This window comes from Filicampus tigris, chromosome 11 (assembly GCF_054856515.1).
Source record: "Filicampus tigris isolate MCC_2025a chromosome 11, RoL_Ftig_1.0, whole genome shotgun sequence".
Lineage (NCBI taxonomy): Eukaryota > Metazoa > Chordata > Actinopteri > Syngnathiformes > Syngnathidae > Filicampus > Filicampus tigris.
Genome location: NC_141227.1, coordinates 16,653,152 through 16,671,897, shown reverse-complemented (window position 1 = coordinate 16,671,897; position 18,746 = coordinate 16,653,152). Strand labels below are relative to the sequence as shown.

The 18,746-nt window shown below is 40.1% G+C and overlaps 1 long non-coding RNA gene across 5 annotated transcripts in view; it reads left to right on the top strand.

Moving 5' to 3' along the window:
- The window catches only part of LOC147139941 (uncharacterized), a 396,230-nt gene that overhangs the window by 11,624 nt on the left and 365,860 nt on the right, over positions 1 to 18,746 (top strand). For 3 of the 5 annotated variants that reach the window (XR_015088784.1, XR_015088781.1, XR_015088782.1), the window contains exon 3: positions 151 to 273. This is a non-coding gene — a long non-coding RNA (uncharacterized LOC147139941). The remainder of the gene's footprint in view (positions 1 to 150; positions 274 to 18,746) is intronic. The other 2 variants (XR_015088785.1, XR_015088783.1) reach the window with 1 other exon arrangement.

Genomic DNA, 18,746 nt, shown 5'->3' with positions numbered 1-18,746 from the left:
TTTCAAAGAAGGATTTCAAAACATGGTTGTGATTGGTTTCAAATCAGGGGGGTTCCAAAAAAGGGGGTAAGGTTTCAAATTGAGTGTACAAATCAACAATATGGTCATTTATAGAGCTTAATTTTGTCATGTGTGTTTATTTCCACAAAGCAGCACACGACGTGTGGACTACGGAGACTGGGCAACACAGACAGACAGACGGACAGACATATGGATGACAGACATGGAGGCAGACAGGAGGACAGCTGACGAGCCGCACGGCAGGAATGAAAGGCATGCACGCACACTCGCACACACACACACGCACACACACAATTTCACATTGGCAGAAATGTGAATGTTGAACAACTGAACATTTCCACTTTGAGTCGCTGCTTTGCTCTTGTACAGTATGTGCTGTGTTTAAAAATAACATTTGGCTCATTTCACTCGATAGATCATGGATGGATAATTCATCCCATGAGTGGAAATGAAAATGTATTAACCTCTGGGCTATATGCTGGCTATTTGCATTTTTGGAGCCATTTTAGCTACTGTATGTGGTAATGCAAATGTGATAAGTGACAGTTGAAACTAATTGAATATATATATATATATATATATATATATATATATATAATTTTTTTTTCAATTCATTGACTTGTACAATTTGGGTAAAATGGATTTCATTTGAGAATCAACTCTTGAAAAATTTAGCTTTTTATGTTTTCTACCAGATTACTTAATTATGCAATCTGTTTTTCGACAAGGGAGCAATTTTGTGTAATAGTCTTTTGAAAGAGGCTTTAACTCACTGCACTCCAATAGAGCGGATGGATGATGCCGTTTTGTTTTTAAGAGGTTTAGAGACCCTCTGCTGACCGTAGAGCATCAAGAATATCTATATAAAACAGTGAATGGTAGAATAATACTTGAATGATATGTTGGTTATTGACCATAATTTTACCAAAATGAACATGAAGAAAAACAGTGAAATAAAATGAAAGTGATTCAGAATCCATAACCCTTACGTACATTGATAATTCTTATTTAGTTTGGAGATGATGTTTTCCAATGACCTCGTAACCAATATGTCAGTCCAACTACAGCCGCTAGGTGTCAGTGCTGCACTGTGAAAGCAGACTATACAACCGCCAGTGTACTGTAGAATTTGGTACCTGGGCCTTCAGTGGGGACTTACCCGACTTACTCCACCCCTTAATAAGACCACCATCACGTCACTATGATACAAACTATGAATACTATACAAAAAGGCAATATAACAGCACACAATTGCCATGTAAAATATCTGCTACTCTTCACAACATAAATTAACAAAATACATCATACTCAGAGATGCTGGTTATAAAATGGATTTATGCATGTAGATTGTGACAGATGAAATCATCAGATCACAAGGTTTTGCTCTGACCAACCAATTGGAGGAGGTAACAAATCATGCTGTCTGACTTTGAAATGTGATTGGCTAAAGAAACAGTCACGTTGCCAATGTAACTGAAGTTGCACTGGCTTGCACCACTGATTTTGAATGTTCTGAGCAGATTAGATTGACATGGCTGAAATATCTTCGTGAAACAAGTATTAGAATTTAAATTTGAGATGTAGCTCTGTTCTTCTGACTGCCCATCACTGGTAAATCCCTTGAGTGTGCATTTTGTACACAAACGTACAGTACAACATACCTTTTACATCTCTTTTGTTGCACATTCCCAAAATAGAAACACCATGCATCACATTTCGAGAGCCCCTCTGAGTCACCCAACTTGTAATATCCGTGACGATAATACCATACGCATATTTTAATTCTCCTCATTGTGGCTTAGAATAGTTCCTCCGAGTCCTTCAATACATCTGTAATATAGTGCTGATAATATCAGTCCATTTTGTTCCTTGGCAGCGGCGGCCCCTCTGACACGGCAGATGTGTATCTGCTAGAAGTTCATTTTAACTTTCCTCTGCTGACGGCGGAACTTTCAGTGCGGGGGGAAGAGTGACACACAAAAAGCTTCTGGGTGTGCAAAGCAAAGATGGGGACTTGAGTCATTGTGACTGGGATGCGAGTTAACTCGGGTTGACTTGGGTCACTTGTTTTGATCACTGACTTGACTTTACAAAAATGAAAAGACTTCAGACTCAGCTTGGACTTCAGAGTTAAAGACTGCAGACTTGTTGTGACTTGAGACACGATGAGGTGTTCCATCCAGTAAATAGAGTCTGGATAATAGCATGAGCTGACCTTATTGGTCTTCTTGCTTTATACTGTACAGGCAAGATTGTAGCTAAGAATGAAATAATAAGGTCACTTGGAGTCATTGACTTCACTTAACTTGTCAAAGGACTTGACTTGACTTTAGGTAACCTGTGACTTGACTCGGATTTGTCCAAGACAAAATGATTTGGTAACTGGTTTGGGACCGGAAGGTTGAGTCTTCACACTTACTTGAGACTTGCACGTGTGACTTGATTCCATCTCAGGATGGCTAGGGACTTGACTTATCTATGATAAAATGAAGTGAGACTTACTTATCATAGGACTTGACAAGACTTGACTGTAGCTAACCTGTGACATGATTTGTCCAAGACAAAATGACTTGGGACTTACTTATGACTTGAAAGTTAAGACTTGAGACTTATTTGAGGCATGCATATGTGTCCTTAAATTGTTTGGGACTTACATTGACTTGAGGTAAATGGCTGGGACCTGACCTGACTTGCCGAAGACAAAATGACTGGGAATTGGTTCAGATTTGACCTATTCGAGACTGCACATGTGACTTGATCACATCTCTCGACTGGGGACTTGACTGGAGTTAACCTGTGACTTGAATTACCCAAGACAAAATGACATGTAACTTGCTTGAGACTTGAAGGCTAAGACTTGAGACTTGCGCGTGTGACTTGTTCCCATCGCTAGACTTGGGATTTGACGTGAGTTCAAATAACCTGTGACTTGACTAGACTTGCGAAAGACAAATTACTTGGTAACTGGTTTGAGACTGGAAGGTTAAGACTTCAGATTTACTTGTGAATTGTATGTGTCTCAAAACATTTGGGACCTGAATTGACTTGAGATTACTGTCTGACACTTGACTTAGTTTGACAAGTGAAAGACACAATGACTTGGGACTTTCTTCCGACTTGAAGGGGAATTGCTTCAGATTTGAATTATTCGAGACTGCACATGTGACTTGATCCCATCTCTAGACTGGGGACTTAACTGGAGCTAACCAGTGACTTGAGTTACAGAAGTCAAAATGACTTGGTACTTGAAGGCTAAGATTTGAGACTTGCACATATGTGACTTGATCCCATCTCTAGACTTGGGACTTGACTTGACTTCGGATAACCCATGACTTGACTAGACTTGCCCAAGATGTAATGACTTGGAACTTGCTTCAGACTTCAAGACTTGAGACTTACTTGTGACTTGCATGTCTCCTACATCATTTGGGACTTGACTCGATTCACCCAAGACAAAACAACTTGGGAGTTTCTTTCAACTTGAAGGCCAAGAGTTGAGATTTTCTTTAGATTTGCATGTTTGACTTGATCTTATCTGTAGACTTGGGAGTTGATTTTTCTGGGCTTGTTCAAGACAAAATGATGTGGGACTGGCTTCAGATTTACTTGAGACTTGCTTTTGTGTGGCTTGGATTTGTATTTACTTGAGATAACCTGTGTACATAGGGTGACCAAATTATGGAAATATTTAGATTTGGAAACCTTCAATGGGAATATATCAGGAATTTAAAAAGTTAAATGGTTGGATCTTAATAGATTCTAGTCTGGAAAATATATTTTATATTTGACTTGAAGCCCCAAGACCCCAAAACAAAATTGCTTGGGAGTTGTTTGAGACTTGAATGTTTAAGACTTAACACTTGCTTGAGACTTGACCCCATCTCTGCCTCACAAGGACGTGTTGTTGTTGTAAAGTTCCGCCTTTTATGGGACAAACAAACATAATTGAACGCGCCTGCTGGCTGATTGGAACGAAGGAGATAATCAGACACACATGATGTCCTCTGACCTAGACAACATTTGATTTTAGAGAGTGGTTTAGTGCATCACGAGGGTTTAATTCTCCCGTTGTTGACAGGAGGAAGAAATCTCCTGCTGTGTACATGAAATTAGATTACACAGAAGATGCAGATTCTTGTAATTATGACTAAAATGTGAGAGCATTGAGGATTAGAGGCAAGCAGATGAAAAAGATGATGAAAAACAGGTTCCTCTGGGAGCAATTGGTGAAAAAAATGGCATGTTTAAAGTATTTTTGCGCATTTGGTGAGAAGTGTAAGTCATGCAGAGTAAATTATTAGTCAAAGATATGAACAGCATGCTAAAATTGAGTTTCCAAGGGCATTACTATGTGGGTCTTTATGCACTTTGGTCTCTTTCTGCGGTGTCGTTGGTACAATTCAAGGCACAATTACCAGAAGGAGCTCCTTGCATTATTGTGAACATGTTTTGTATTGGCAGACTTAGGTTATGGTTTCAAACAAGGCTTAGGGTCTGAAGACAGGTTTAGAGTTTCAATTACCATTTTGAGAGAAGATTAGGGTTTCAAGTTACCGTTTCAAAACAGGGTGGTCTCTGATTTCAAAGCAAGGTTTCAAGACTGGACTATGCTCTCAAATTAAGGTTTTAAACCTGGGTTAGGAACTCCAATTATACTGTTGTTTCAAGCTAGGGTTTGGGTTTCAAGACAAATTTAGGGTTTCAAATGTGCGTTTTTAAGATCGGGTTAGGGTTGTAACGTATGATGTCAAACCAGGTTGGAGTTTCAAATTATGGGTTTCGATAAAAGGTTAGGGGTTCAAAACTACGTTTATGCTTTCAAACAAGGGTTTCGGTACGGTTTCATATATGGTTTGGGTTTCAAACAAACAACATCGTTTTGAATTAGAGTTTGAAAGTTGTGTTTAAAGGCCAGTTTAGGGTTTTAAGTCAAGGTTTCTAACAAAGATTTGGGTTTCAAAGCAGGGTTTGTACTTTTTGAACCACATGTTACTGCCACCTATTTTACTCCAACTGAACAGCAATGTAAACCCGCAAAGCTTGGAGCTCCTCGCATTGTTTTGTTGCTTTGTTCCTTTGTCTATCCCAGCAACAACATAAATCATCATGTCATCTTCTTAAAGCCAAATTTCAGCTTTGTGTTGTCATCGCTTGTCCTCAAGAAGTCATTTGTAAAGACAAGATAATATCAGCATGTCGCATTGTGGAACATTCCCACAGATTGAATTTTTCGTCACAGCAGATGAAATGTTGTCACATTTGCCACCCACGTGATGAAATGCCATTGTCTTAGCTAGCTTATAACAACAACAACACATTGCTTCTGAAAGACAAGAGCAGGTTGATGTCACAAATATTACTTTTTCATGTATAGTTAGCTAACGATGCTGGTACTATTCTGAACTCCGTACTATATTTGTTAAGTTAGACTTGTCATGTACAATGCTGCTGACTATTCTTACCGCTTTTCACATTCCAATCGCGGGACTATAGTAAACCTCTATTCTATTCTATTCCATCCATCCATCCATTATCTGTACCGCTTCTCCTCACAAGGGTCGCGGGGCGTGCTGGAGCCTATCCCAGCTGTCTTTGGGCAGTAGGCGGGGGACACCCTGAACTGGTTGCCAGCCAATCGCAGGGCACACAGAGACAAACATCCGCACTCACAATCACACCTAGGGGCAATTTAGAGTATCCAATCAACTTACCATGCATGTTTTTGGAATGTGGGAGGAAACCGGAGTGCCCGGAGAAAACCCACGCAGGCACGGGGAGAACATGCAAACTCCACACAGGGAGGCCGGAGCCGGGATCGAACCCACGACCTCTGAACTGTGAGGCGGACGTGCTAACCAGTCGACCACCGTGCCGCCTCTATTCTATTCTATTCTATTCTATTCTATTCTATTCTATTCTATTCTATTCAGACTTGATGCCCTTCATTAGCAGTTAATACTTGAGCTTCTCCCGGTTAAAAGGAAACATCTGACTGAGGCGATTCCAAACACAGACGTCCCCCCGGAAGCGCTCCTGGTGAGGGGACGATTACTCACGTCCCTTAATGATAACCGTCCTTGAATATTTTAATGAGGATTCTAGGTTATACGATTCTATATTTACTTGCACCGGTGAGCTTTTTAATTTACCTACATTCACAAGGTGAGCCTCCCCGATGGATTAAAATGAAGATTTGGATGAACACATCAAATTGAGGAAGAGAATGGGTGCGTTGCAATTGGCGAAGCAGCATGTGGCTTTAAGGACATCCTTGTACACTCTGTGTCAAAGGGGATAAAAAGTATGTTTTTATTTTAGTCGGAAAACCTTATAAACCTTGATACCTATAATTTTCCTGCTTTTTTTGTTTTTATTCGGGCGCCAAACCGAGTTGGCAGCCCAGTATATCCAGTATAATCGGATTATTTATATATATGTGTGCGTGTATATATATATCCCGAGTGTATGTGTGTGTGTGTGTGTGTGTGTGTATATATATATATATATATATATATATATATATATATATATATATATATATATATATATATATATATATATATATATATATATATATACTGTAAATATATAAGGATATATATATATATATATATATATATATATATATATATATATATATATATATATATATACTGTAAATATATAAGGATATATATATTAAGGATTATATTAAATTGCATTAAGTTGGTTGTGTTGAAATTTGAGGCCATGCTCCCCCCGCGAGGTATCTTTTCATGGCATATATTACAAGACGCAAACTACACACAGCACACCGCATGAGCTGCGGGTGATCGGATTCTTTTATCGGCAATAAAGGGCTTTGATCGGATATGCTGATCACGTCATTTTTCACGAAAATCGGCCGATCATTATCGGTGCCGGATCTATCTTATTTTCAGCTCCAGTTACGTGCAACCCGAATGAGGACAAGTGCTAATGAAAAAGAACGGTTGTCCCCTTTAAACCTGTGGCCTTCTCATATTGTAGATATTAATTTTTGACACTTATGACAACATTCGCTTGATACGGCGGTGCCAATTTGAGTTGGAGCAGTGCCTCCATGTTTCCCAAAACATGTTTGACTAGACTTTCCTTTTATACACTCGGAAGCGGCAGTGATGCGGTTTGATGAAAGGAGACAGTTATGACAGGCAAACAAAAGGTGGCAGACTGGGGAGTAGCTACACTGAAGAAGACACTCCAGAAAAAGCAAGCGAGAGAGTTGTGGAAGCAGTGGTTTGTGACACGGATGCGTTGTGATCATCTTCGCCACGTCCTCCCGTCTTCCCCTAGGGGTGCTTCACATGTCTCTTTGTTGATCTATTTCGGTCTTCGCTCTGCGCAGAAATGACGATTTGGCAGCGTGAGAGACAAAGCGGGCCTGGGTGGATCAATAACGTCATGAAGACCCCCGATCACGTTGAACATGTCGTGTCACTGAGCTCTGTTCAAATGTCATGGCTTCACTAACTGCCGTGGATCAATAACACATTATAAAAGGCAGGCGCATGCAGTAAATACAGTGGCACCTTGACCTACCAGTTGAATTCATTCCGTGGCCACACTCGCAACTTGAAACAATCCATCAGTTCCAGGACCCCCAAAACACCAACGTAACTTAATTTTGTGTATGTTTTTAATCAAGAAATCACTGTAGTAATAACGTAATGAAATAGAATATAAAGATATGAATTGGTTTTCCATATTTTTATTAGTTTTGACTTCACCTTCAATAAACTTAATCATTTTCACTTTTCTTTTGGGGGGGGGTCTTAGAAGGCTGTTAAAAATGTTAAAATGCAAATTAAAAAATTAAACATAAACATTAAAACATGTACAACTGAGCCCTCCATTGCAGGTTTCAGGTTCGCGGTACCGCCATTTTGTGGATTTTTTTTTTTGTACAGCTAATCACGCTATTTTGGTGTAACTCTTACTCTCTTTTGAATACTGTACTTCAGCACAGTCTAGTTTTTGTCGAAAATTATTGAACGTCATCTGCTGTAATTCTTTTTATTTTTTTGAACGCCTACGAAAAGCGACGGTTGTATGTTAATTTAACAATGTACATCTTTGAGCATGATTCGTGATTTCTGTTGTGAGAGGCCTATGGGGCTGATCCCGTGCTCAGATCAGGGCACGCTGACTCTGAGACTTTGAACTGATTATGCCATGTGTAATTCCCAATTTGTTTTTTGGTTAACCTGTTGGCTAATATAAAGCCATTCATATAGATTCAGATCCTTCAGAGTGTGGGGTCGAAAGAGGGAGTTGCGTGTTTTATATTCGATTTTTTTTTCAAATGATTTAATTCTAAATTATGTCAGCCTCAGTATTTGAGGCCGAAAGAGGGTCTGAAGGATCTTAATCCTAGGGGTGGCTAGTAGGCCAACCTTGGCCACCCAGTAGCTCCGCCTCTGCGTACAACAAACACACGCACACAAAAAAAGCCCCAAATAGGGTGACTGTCTCAGAAAACCACGCTAACAAACTACTTACTGTGGGTGTATGCCTCAAATGACCTTGAGGAGTTTCATGTGGGTGTTCCACATCTGCTCCCCCCTCCTCAACCCTCCCGCGGCAAGCATAATTTAACTGTAATTCCCCCCGATCGGCATTAGCCATGCGAGTCGGGTCGCTCCGCTTGACCTGAGCTGTCAGCCGAGCAGCGTGTGGCCAAAGAACAAGAAGGGGGGTGGGATGGGGACCCTATAAAAATGATCTTTTCAACACGAGGAGAGAACAAGCTCAAAGTAAAATAAAAGTGAGAATTTGACAACCCTGAGGTGAGGAGGAACAACGCTGGCTCATCGAACCTCAAAGTCGTATTTACCAAAGCGTGAGGAAGACGGGGAGGAGGAGGCGAGCGCTGATAAAACGATGTTTACGTTTGGAATAAGCTCGGCAGAGACGGCAAATAGACGACGTGTGTAATCTTCACAAAGAGGAAGTAGAGTTTCAAGACAAGCCCAAGATAGAAAAATGGCAACGGCAGTAATTGAAAACAACAAACATCAAAGTCATATCAGAAGAAACACGCATTTTGACCCTGAAAATTGCGCCTTTCCAAAGATAATAATATTTGATCAGCATTGTATGCAAAATTGGATGCAGAAAAAAAGTCACTGTGTTGTCACAAAAGCCAAACTCATCGTTTTCAATTAACCCCCCAAAAAATTAAAGAGAATTTACCTTGTAGGAGTTAATAAGGTAATCAAATGTAATCAAAATCAAATAATCAGCTGCAATCGCCAACTACTTGGCAGGTGGAAGCATCAAGGAATGCCGTCGGTTTTTAAGGGTGGAAAATCGGTTGATTACTCAGTTGTGACTGCGCACTGCAAAAATCAGCAATCTAACCTAGACAAGGCAAAAAGTCTTTTTGATCTTGTTTTGAGAATAATACACTATATTTGTAAGATTATTAATATTGTTTTAAGATTGTCTTTTATTTACTTAGTTTGTGCTGTAAAATGAGTTCATTTACATGCAAAATAAGCAAAATTACTGTCAGTCTCAGTTTGATGCTATAGTTTATGGTTTCAGAGAACTTTTAGCTGTAAAAACTTGTTTCAAGAATCTCCTAGTAACTAGTGATACACTGGTGACATTAAACACTGATGTACCAATATCAACATACTTCATTCACACTGATAATTATTAGAGACCTTCCATTTTACTTTGATAGCGTGTTGTATGCCATAAATCCTCAATTTTTGTTATACTGTACTCCAAGGTGGCACGGTAGTTGACTGGTTACAACAGCCGCCTCCCAGTGCAGAGGTCGTGGGTTTGAATCTGACCCAGGCCTTCCTGTGTGGAGTTTGCATGTGCTCCCACGTGCCTGCGTGGGTTTTCTCCGGGTATTCCGGTTTCCTCCCACATTCCAAAATCATGCATGATAGGTTTGTTAAACGGCCAATTCAGGGTGTACACTGCCTACTGCCTGAAGTCAGCTACAGGCTCCAGCACGCCCGTGACCCTCATGAGGATAAGTGGCTTGAATAATGGATGGATATACTCCATATTTTCTATTTCTTCAGACAGGACCCAATTACTTCTCATGCACAAAAACCGGATGGTCTGTGAATGTTTCGTTTTGACAACGTTAAAAAAAAAAAATCAGATTATGGTTGACAAGTGACTTTTGCAGTTCCGTTTAGATGACCAGTCTCATGCACATGTGGCTAAATGCCAAGACAGAATTTGAGCAGGGAGATGCAACGGGTAGTATGCTTATGGTTATGGTTAACTAACAAATGTAGTATAGATAAAACGGGGGCAAAAAGTGTGTGTACTATCTCAACTAAGTCCAAAAGTATGGTGAGATTTGTCTCAAAATTATATATATATAATTTATATAATATATATATATACACTTTCCTAACTTTCCTAAAGCATGCTTTTTGAAGCTTTGTTTAAAAAGAAATTATTGTAAAAAATATCACCTGGAAGTGGATGTCAACAAAAACTCCCACTTTCTCTTGCTCATTCTCCTACTCCCTCGTCAAGCAGACGTTTCCTCTTCAACTTGTAGATCGGATCGTGTCTGCTCTTTTCCATACATTTTTTTCCCCCAAGTCCCCCGACCCCCAAACTCTTTAATGACACGTCTGTGGTGTCAGGTTACCTGCTCGAGCGTCTGCACATCAACACGCCTTTGAAATGCACATGAAGCTTCTGCTTCCATATTTACTTGGCAAACAAATGCGCCGCAATAAAACGTCTTGCCTTTCGTCTTGCTTGAATCAAGACGGATTCTCGTCATGTTGGAATGAACGTGACTGGGATTCTGATCTTTTTGCTCGTGCATTCAGGTCAAGTGTGTCCAATTTTGTTCGCTAGCTTTTCCTAATTTGTCACCGCGTCTGGGGGGAGTGCTCGCCTACGGAATGAGAAAACGCTTGTTTTTTAAGTTGGCGAGGGAAGCTAAAACACCCCCTAATTAACAGGAAAATGGAAAAAAAAAAAGGCTTTTTATGAAAAACATCCCCTAAAAAGTACAAATGAAAAGAATGGAATAAGGGAATGAAGATAAATGTTCCTAGGAGGTGATAAACATCAGGATTATTATTTTTGTCGCACTGGCTTTCCGGATCCTGTTAAAGCTACAAATAAAATCCATCACGCTCAGAGGATGACGATTAATCTGACCACATTATTGCACAAAACACTGTTTTCTCACAGGCGGGATTACAGTCGAAAGTGTTCTGGCTTCCGCTGTCATGTTGTGGAGATCAAACAATCAAAGCCCAATCAGGATGACAAGAGATTTAGGAGTGACTTTCATGCTCCTTCCATCTGTTGCAGGGCAACCGTGTCACTGCAGTAATAGTGTACACCAGAAAATCACATTTTTTTTGGTCATGGATCATTGGGAGTTATACCTTCCAGTGGCTTCAAAACATTGTGGTTGTACGGGTTGTGCCATCGGAGATTGGGGTGCGCCACCTCTGTGGGGGTCTAGAAGAAGCTTAAAGAGTTTGGAAAAGACAGGTTGTGGGGTGCGTCTGGCCTGAAGAGTTTGAGACGGTCTGTTCTAGGACGTAAAATTATCATTGCTACACACTAAATGTGGTCTGCTTTGATTTTTTTTGTGGGGGTGGGTTGTGATTAGGGATGGGAATTGAGAAGAATTTAGCAAATCTGATTCCATCACGAAGGGTTAGGGTTCAAATTTATCAATACACAATGGGTGAGGGAATGAAAAAATACAAATTGTCGCTGTCCTGTTAAAAACACTTACGTCCATTTTTTTTCAGTTTTCTTATTTTTATGTGAATGGTGTTTCTGCGTTACAGACATCGTTTTAACATGCACATTTTTTTTTTCAAAATTGGACAATTGTTTTTCACTGGACAGCGACGAAATGTGTTTGTTTGATTTAATAGCTTTAATTTCAAAGAGAACAAAAATCTTAATGCCGTTTTTGCGTACAGCACAAGTTAGAGTGTCTTGAGAAATTGTCCATTTTCACTTTTATTGGTCCTGAGAAAATGTTATTTTATGTTTTTCATGCCCAATTAATGCAACAACTTTAAATAATGACCACGTTTACATGGGCACATTTATTCCGATTAAAAGCCTGATCGGAATAAAAATCTTCATGTACACACCCTGTTCTGAATATTCTGACCCAATCAAGCACATTCCGATCAGGATTTTATTCTGAACGAGAGGGGTGGTTTATGTCGATTGATAATCCATCAGATTGGCGCGCATGAAAACACGTATTCCGAAATTTCTGAACAAACCATCTTTGCCGCGCATATCTGTGACATCAGTATCTGCGATTCTGTTATTCCCAGAAGTTATTAGAAGCAGAGCGAGCGAAAGACATGGCGGCCGCAAGACTGAACTGGTCTGTATCGGAGTCGGACACGTTGCTGGAGTTATTAAAAGATCTTCAAATTGTTGAAAGACTTGACGGCAAAATAATGCTAACGTTTAAAGTAGAAATGGACGGAGCAATGTTTTGTCTTCTTCTACGACTATTTCCAGTATATATGGTCAATCTGTGCATGTCAAAATAATTTGTTTGAAAGTGTGATGCTAATTGGATCAATGATTTTAGTGTCCGTGAAAACAGTGCCTCCAATCATAATTTTAATCCAAACTGATCGGATTAAAGAAATGTTGCCCATGTAAACGTAGCCAATGAGACTGAGAACAGTCATAGAAGATCTTCTAATCTCTCTAATCCAAAAGGTACAGATTTTTTTGGGAACTGGATGAATTTCCCAATATTAATGATCACTCTGGCTGCTAACATTTGAGAACAATGCTCCTTTTGCATTCAACTCACTGACATAAAACTAAGAATTGTTCTGCAAAAAAACCCCCCAAAAAATCGTTTGACCCGGTTTTGCAAAAATACTTTCTGACTTTCTGCATGATTACAGAAACCCACTTTTTGAAACAACAACCTCCAGAGAGAGGCTGCGGAGCCTCCCCAGAGGCAAACCGAGAGAGTTTAGAATCAGAACTGCCTTGCCGGAGGCGAGCCGAGCCCACCCTGTGACGGCCGGTTCTCCCCACTTAAGAATTATTTCTCATCCTTGTTCATCTATCATTCTCCCAATGACGTGAGAATAACCACAGCCCAGAACAAGGCGCTTTAAACGGCCTCACCAGCGACAGAGCCCTAGTCAAAGTGCTGGTTGTAAGAGTAATCAATCAATTAGTGTTATCGTTTTATAAAAAAGAACTGGTTTTCATTTTCCATCCCTAGTTGGGTTGTGTGTCTTATGGTCCCGGGTTGGGGGGGGTGCGTCAACTCTATCAGGGTGTTGAAGGGGGTGCATGACTTTAAAAGTGTTGGATGAATCTCTCTTGAGTTTCATCGATGCTTCCCGCACTTGGGTCCTCCACCTTTTTCCACAAACATCACCGCAAAACTATGACAATTTCTACTTTTCTCTACTTTTGGTCAGTTATGGTGCTAGGGGTGCACCAACTTTTTCAGGTTGTTGAAATGTAGAGTTATACCATGATATTGTAACCAAGAGGGTGTATGATAGAAAATTGTGATTGAAAGTTGAGAAGTTGAATGAGGCATCTATCTCCTGCTGTCTACTTCTTCTGTCTTCTATCTGTCTTGCGTGTCCATCCCTCATCTCATTTCATCTCCTCTTGCCTCTCAGCTCTGGTCGTCGTCCGCTCTAATGTAGCTGTCAGTCATGCTGTCGCTGGCTTTCCAAAGGCTTCATTTCCTGCCCAGGATTCCATTAGCCTCCACTCTCACCTGCTGAATTACCAGCCTCCCTCGCGCTCCTCGTCGCACATCTGGAGACACCAGAAGTGGAGGTGGACGTCGGGGTGAACATGCACCATGCCCTCATTCCACTGCAATTAATGTGCGCGTCTAACGTCTTGATCACCACATGGGATTTTTTTTGTCATAGTATTCATTTCCACATCAACTTCGAACTGGAGAGTCCCACTCCTCCTGTCAGGTTCATCCACCTTTTAGCTGCCTGCTTGACTCTGACTCATAGCAAAATTCCACCCTGGATGGCCCCAATCCAATGCCTTCAAAAGAAAATGGCTAACTAGCTATGTTTCACGGTGTAAATTCTGATTACATTTTTATGCGTCCTGTTACGACGAACATCTGTGACACAACTGGTGCTGGATACTAATATTTTTATAGCACTTGAAGGGGATTAGAAACGGATAAATTGCATTTTCGACCCCAAATGCCAGATGCGGGGAATTTGGGTGAAATGGCCAAAATCCCCCAAAAAGGACTAAACTCTTACCCTACTTTGACCCAACATGGCCGTCTATCAGCACCAGTGACAGCATAGGTTCTTCAGTGATTTTCTTGCCTCTTGTCATGATTTACATGCATGCTAGATGTTGTGTCAATCAGATGCAGCAGTGCTGGATTCTAAGATTTGTGTAGTGACTTATTTGTTTTTTCCGACTTGTTTCTGCATTTGTATCATTCTGCATCAGCCTTGCACAAATCAAGAGCAGAAAGGACACCCCGGGGAGCCATTTAGTTGTGTTTTACTTGTATTTTTTTTCTATAGTTAATGGCGCTCTGGGTTATTGGAGCAATACTTTTTCTCTGATAGCGAGCAAGGGAGGGAAGCTTGTTCAAGCTCAGGCAGAACTTTTCCTCACAGGCTCAATCATGTGCCGGCTCCACAGTCAGACGTCATGTGTTTCTCCTCAAGCACTTGGCTGGCTGTTACACTTGATGATCAGATTATTATTAGTCTCAGCAAATAATGGAGTAATACACCATTAATAGACAGTGGTCATTTTGACAAGGATACCAAAAAGGCCCCAAAAGCATGATTCACACGTTTAAAACAAAAATAGATTTATTGAATAATCAGCAGGGATCTGGAATCACCGCAACACAAGAAACTTAATAGTTTATATCAGCAGTAAGAAAAAAAAACAAAAAAAAAAACAGCACAGGTGAGAAAAAATTATGCTAGAAAAGTAACAACTAGAGGCAAAAACTAGAGGCAAAAACAAAACAAACATGAGGGGAAACAATTACTACAAAATAAAAGCAGACATGAAAAGTGAGAATGAGAGATGATACATTTTGTTTTAATCTAAACTTGACTGCACACAATGACCTGGTGACCTGAACCCGGTCTTGAAACCCAAATTTGAAATCCAACCTGGGTTGCAACCCAAATTTGGCACTGGAAAACCGTGGTTTGAAAATGTAGCTTTGCAACCCTAATTTGACAGTCCAACCCTAGTTTGAAATCCTATTTTGAAACCCAAATTCATCTTTGAAACCTTAACCCTCATTTGACCCTAACCATGACCTGAAACCCTAATTTGAAAGCCTTGTCTTGCTGTTCTATTTTTGCATCCCAACCCTGGCTTGAAACCCTAATTTAACACCTTAGCTCTGGCTCGCACCCCAAAATTGGCAATTCAACCTTTTGCTTGAATATCGCTACAGGTTATGTGATGTCTAAGCAAGATTGTATGTCTTGACTCGACTTGCTTGATTTGTCCAAGAGTAACTTTTTGGAAATGAAGACTTGAGCCTTATTTGTGACCCGCACATGTGCGAATTACTTCTGGAAAATAGCATTTGTTCCGTCTTTTGTGTCTGTTGTTCATAATTGATCACCATCCATGTAGCTATCAATGCACTTGCATTATGGTTACCCCGCTGCCGTCGCCGTTCTATTATTCATGAGCGTGATTACGCAGAAGCAGATTACACGCTGACCCCATTGCCTTTGCTTTACCTCATGCGGAGACGCGTCGAAAAAGACGGAAGCGCTACGCGTGCCATCAATCTCGCCCATGAGTAATAATAGTCCGGGATGGAACGGCTCACCCCCCCCCCCATATAATTTGAAAAGCAGAACGGCACAACGATACCCTGAAAATGCTTCGGCTCTATGATTGGCCTCTGACTTTTTCTAAAGTGAACCAAAATGCACAAAAAATATTGTATTCAAATGTCTTTCTTTGGTCCAGGTGATGCACTGAAATAGATTCAATAATTCCACCCAGGTTTGAAACCCTAATTTGAAACCCTAACTGTGGCTTGAAGCTGTCGTCTAAAACCTTAGCACTGGTTTGAAACCCAAATTTCCACCCCAAATATGAAATGTTCACTTGACACCCTAGTTTGAAACCTTAACTTGAAACCCTAAGCATGGCTTTAAACCCCGATTTCAAACCCAAGTGGTCATTCAGTGTTGGAACGATGCTTCTTGGTTGCCATGACGACCAACTGATTTCTCATGAGGTCATTTACTTGTTTGCAACGCATATACCCGGAGGACGGCAGTCTTGTCAGCTTTTTATCAGTGGGGGTGGCAAAAGTATTTAAGTAAAAGTACAGATACAAATGTAGGGAGTAAAAGTCAAAAGTTGCCGGAAAAAGCCATAATCGAAGTACAAATACCTGAAAAAATGTAAAGTAGTCAAGTATTTGTACTTAGTTACCGTATTGGCCCGAATATAAGACGGTGTTTTTTGCATTGAAATAAGACTGAAAAAGTGGGGGTAGTCTTATATTCGGGGTCTAGACATTATACCCATTCACGACGCTTGATGGCGCCAGATATCATTGAAGCGAATGCTGAACTTGACTCTGCAGGCCAAAGCAACCCCTGTCATGGATGACGTGCTATGGGAGGAGCCAGAGGATGGGATTAAGGACAGCGACACTGAGCACAGCGAGGCAGATCATTGTTTGTGAGGAGTAATGCTCTGTCACGATAGATCTCAGCTACTCTCAAGTTAAACCAGTTTGCATTATTTTATTGCAATGTTTTTCCTTATTCAGATTTGTTTCAAGACTACAGTTAGTTAGACTTCACTTTGATGGTTAATGCAGTTATTGCAATTTTGTTGTTTGATCACAATAGATTGGTTCATTTACATTTCAAAAACCAGAAGCCATTCATTTACGAATGTGATTGCACTTTAGTTTACATCTTTAAATGTTGAGATATTAAGATTTGAATGAGGCAAAATAACATGCCTTTTCTCTCAAATATATTGTTATAATCATTTGTTTCAGATGTACTGTAATTATTTTCTGTATCAACATTAAGTTGGTGTTCAAAAAAACGTTTTTCAAACTTGAGTCTTGAAAAAGAGGGAGTCGTCTTGTAATCAGGGCCGTCTTATATTCGGGCCAATACGGTACTTCCCACCGCTGTTTACTGGTCCATATCCTCAAGGTGCTGCTGATAAGTGATGCAGTCATCACGGCCTCAGGCGTGTGGCTCATTTGCTCAATGGAAAAGCACTCAGCTCTGCTTAAACATGTCCTCTTCCTCTTTCTCATCTTCTCCACTTATCTGGCTGGGCCTCATGCGTCTTGTGTTCCTTTTCAGACATTTCATTACTCTCTCGCCCGCCACACCACTCACTGCACCACTCGCACGACCGAGTGTCTTCGACTGCGGTAGTTTGTAGTAGTTGTGTTTATTTCCATTGTGCAAGGTGATGTGATTTTGGACAAGGGGGCGAGAAGCCTTTCAAATGGTGGTTAACAGTTGGTAAGGAGATTCATTTGGCTTTCCATCTTGTAGTGTTTTATATTGAAGAAGTCATTCATTTGTTTTCTTGAATACAATTATTTCCTTATTTGATAGATTTCTGCTTGTCATCCTATATTTATGGATTTTTTTTTTTCCAACTAGTTATGTCAATTTTGGTTCCTTATCTCCCCCTACAAATCAGTTTGAATGACAAAATTGATGACAGGGGCTGCAAATAGAGAATAAAATGCGTTATTTTTCTTCGTCTTGTTGCGTTAGCGGGAATCAAAGGCGAGCTGGGTGTTTGCATGCAGACCTCCTTTGATGCCGTAATGAGCCCAGTGTGGCGCCTTATTATCTGGAGAGGAGGAGGAGGTCGAGGAGGTGGCGAGATAGAAGGAATCAGTGGGTGGTGACAATTTATTTTCTCAGTCTTCTTCTGGGAGCAAATTGACTCAATCCAGTGATGAGCAAAGTGCAGCTTGAATGTGTTCTTCATCGTCACGGCACAGAGACGGTGGGGACGTTTACGTGCAAAATATCGGACATTGCTACGTGTAATATTTATATAGCACAATAGACACTCACACACTACCATTATAAATTGTTTTTATTTTTTTCAATTCAAATTGTGTAGTAATCTTAGTGCAAGCATATGATTTTCCCATTGTTGCTTTACTTTGGCATGCACTTGATGCACAAAACTATGTTTAAAAAAAAAAACTACTTCTAAAAAACTACATACAAAAATATTCCTCCTAAAACGTTTAAAACTTACTATACCTGCATTACCTTTAGAGTGATGTGTGGGGGCGTTTAATTAATTCAGTTACATGGAGGCTGAAATGAGGTTTAGGAGGGAGCCCAATGTTTTTTTTTCCCCCCCGTTAAATATTGTTCTACAATGACACATGTTTCATTAACCTTTACATACTTTTAATTTTCCTTTAACATCTTGGATGTTCCAAGAATATCCTCATGATGGTTGTCACGACCAAATTATAAACTACAGAGCTTTTCAAAATTCATCTTCCTTTGTATTCACAACTAACATTAATAAATTGATAATTAAACCTTAAAGTTTCAAAGAAAAGGGATTTAAATTTTACACCAATTGTTTTTTGAAAAAAAAAAACATCATCATATTAGGATTTTTATAGTAAGTGCAATGACAGGGTTCACCACATAATTTATATATGGTGACTTATTTAGCTG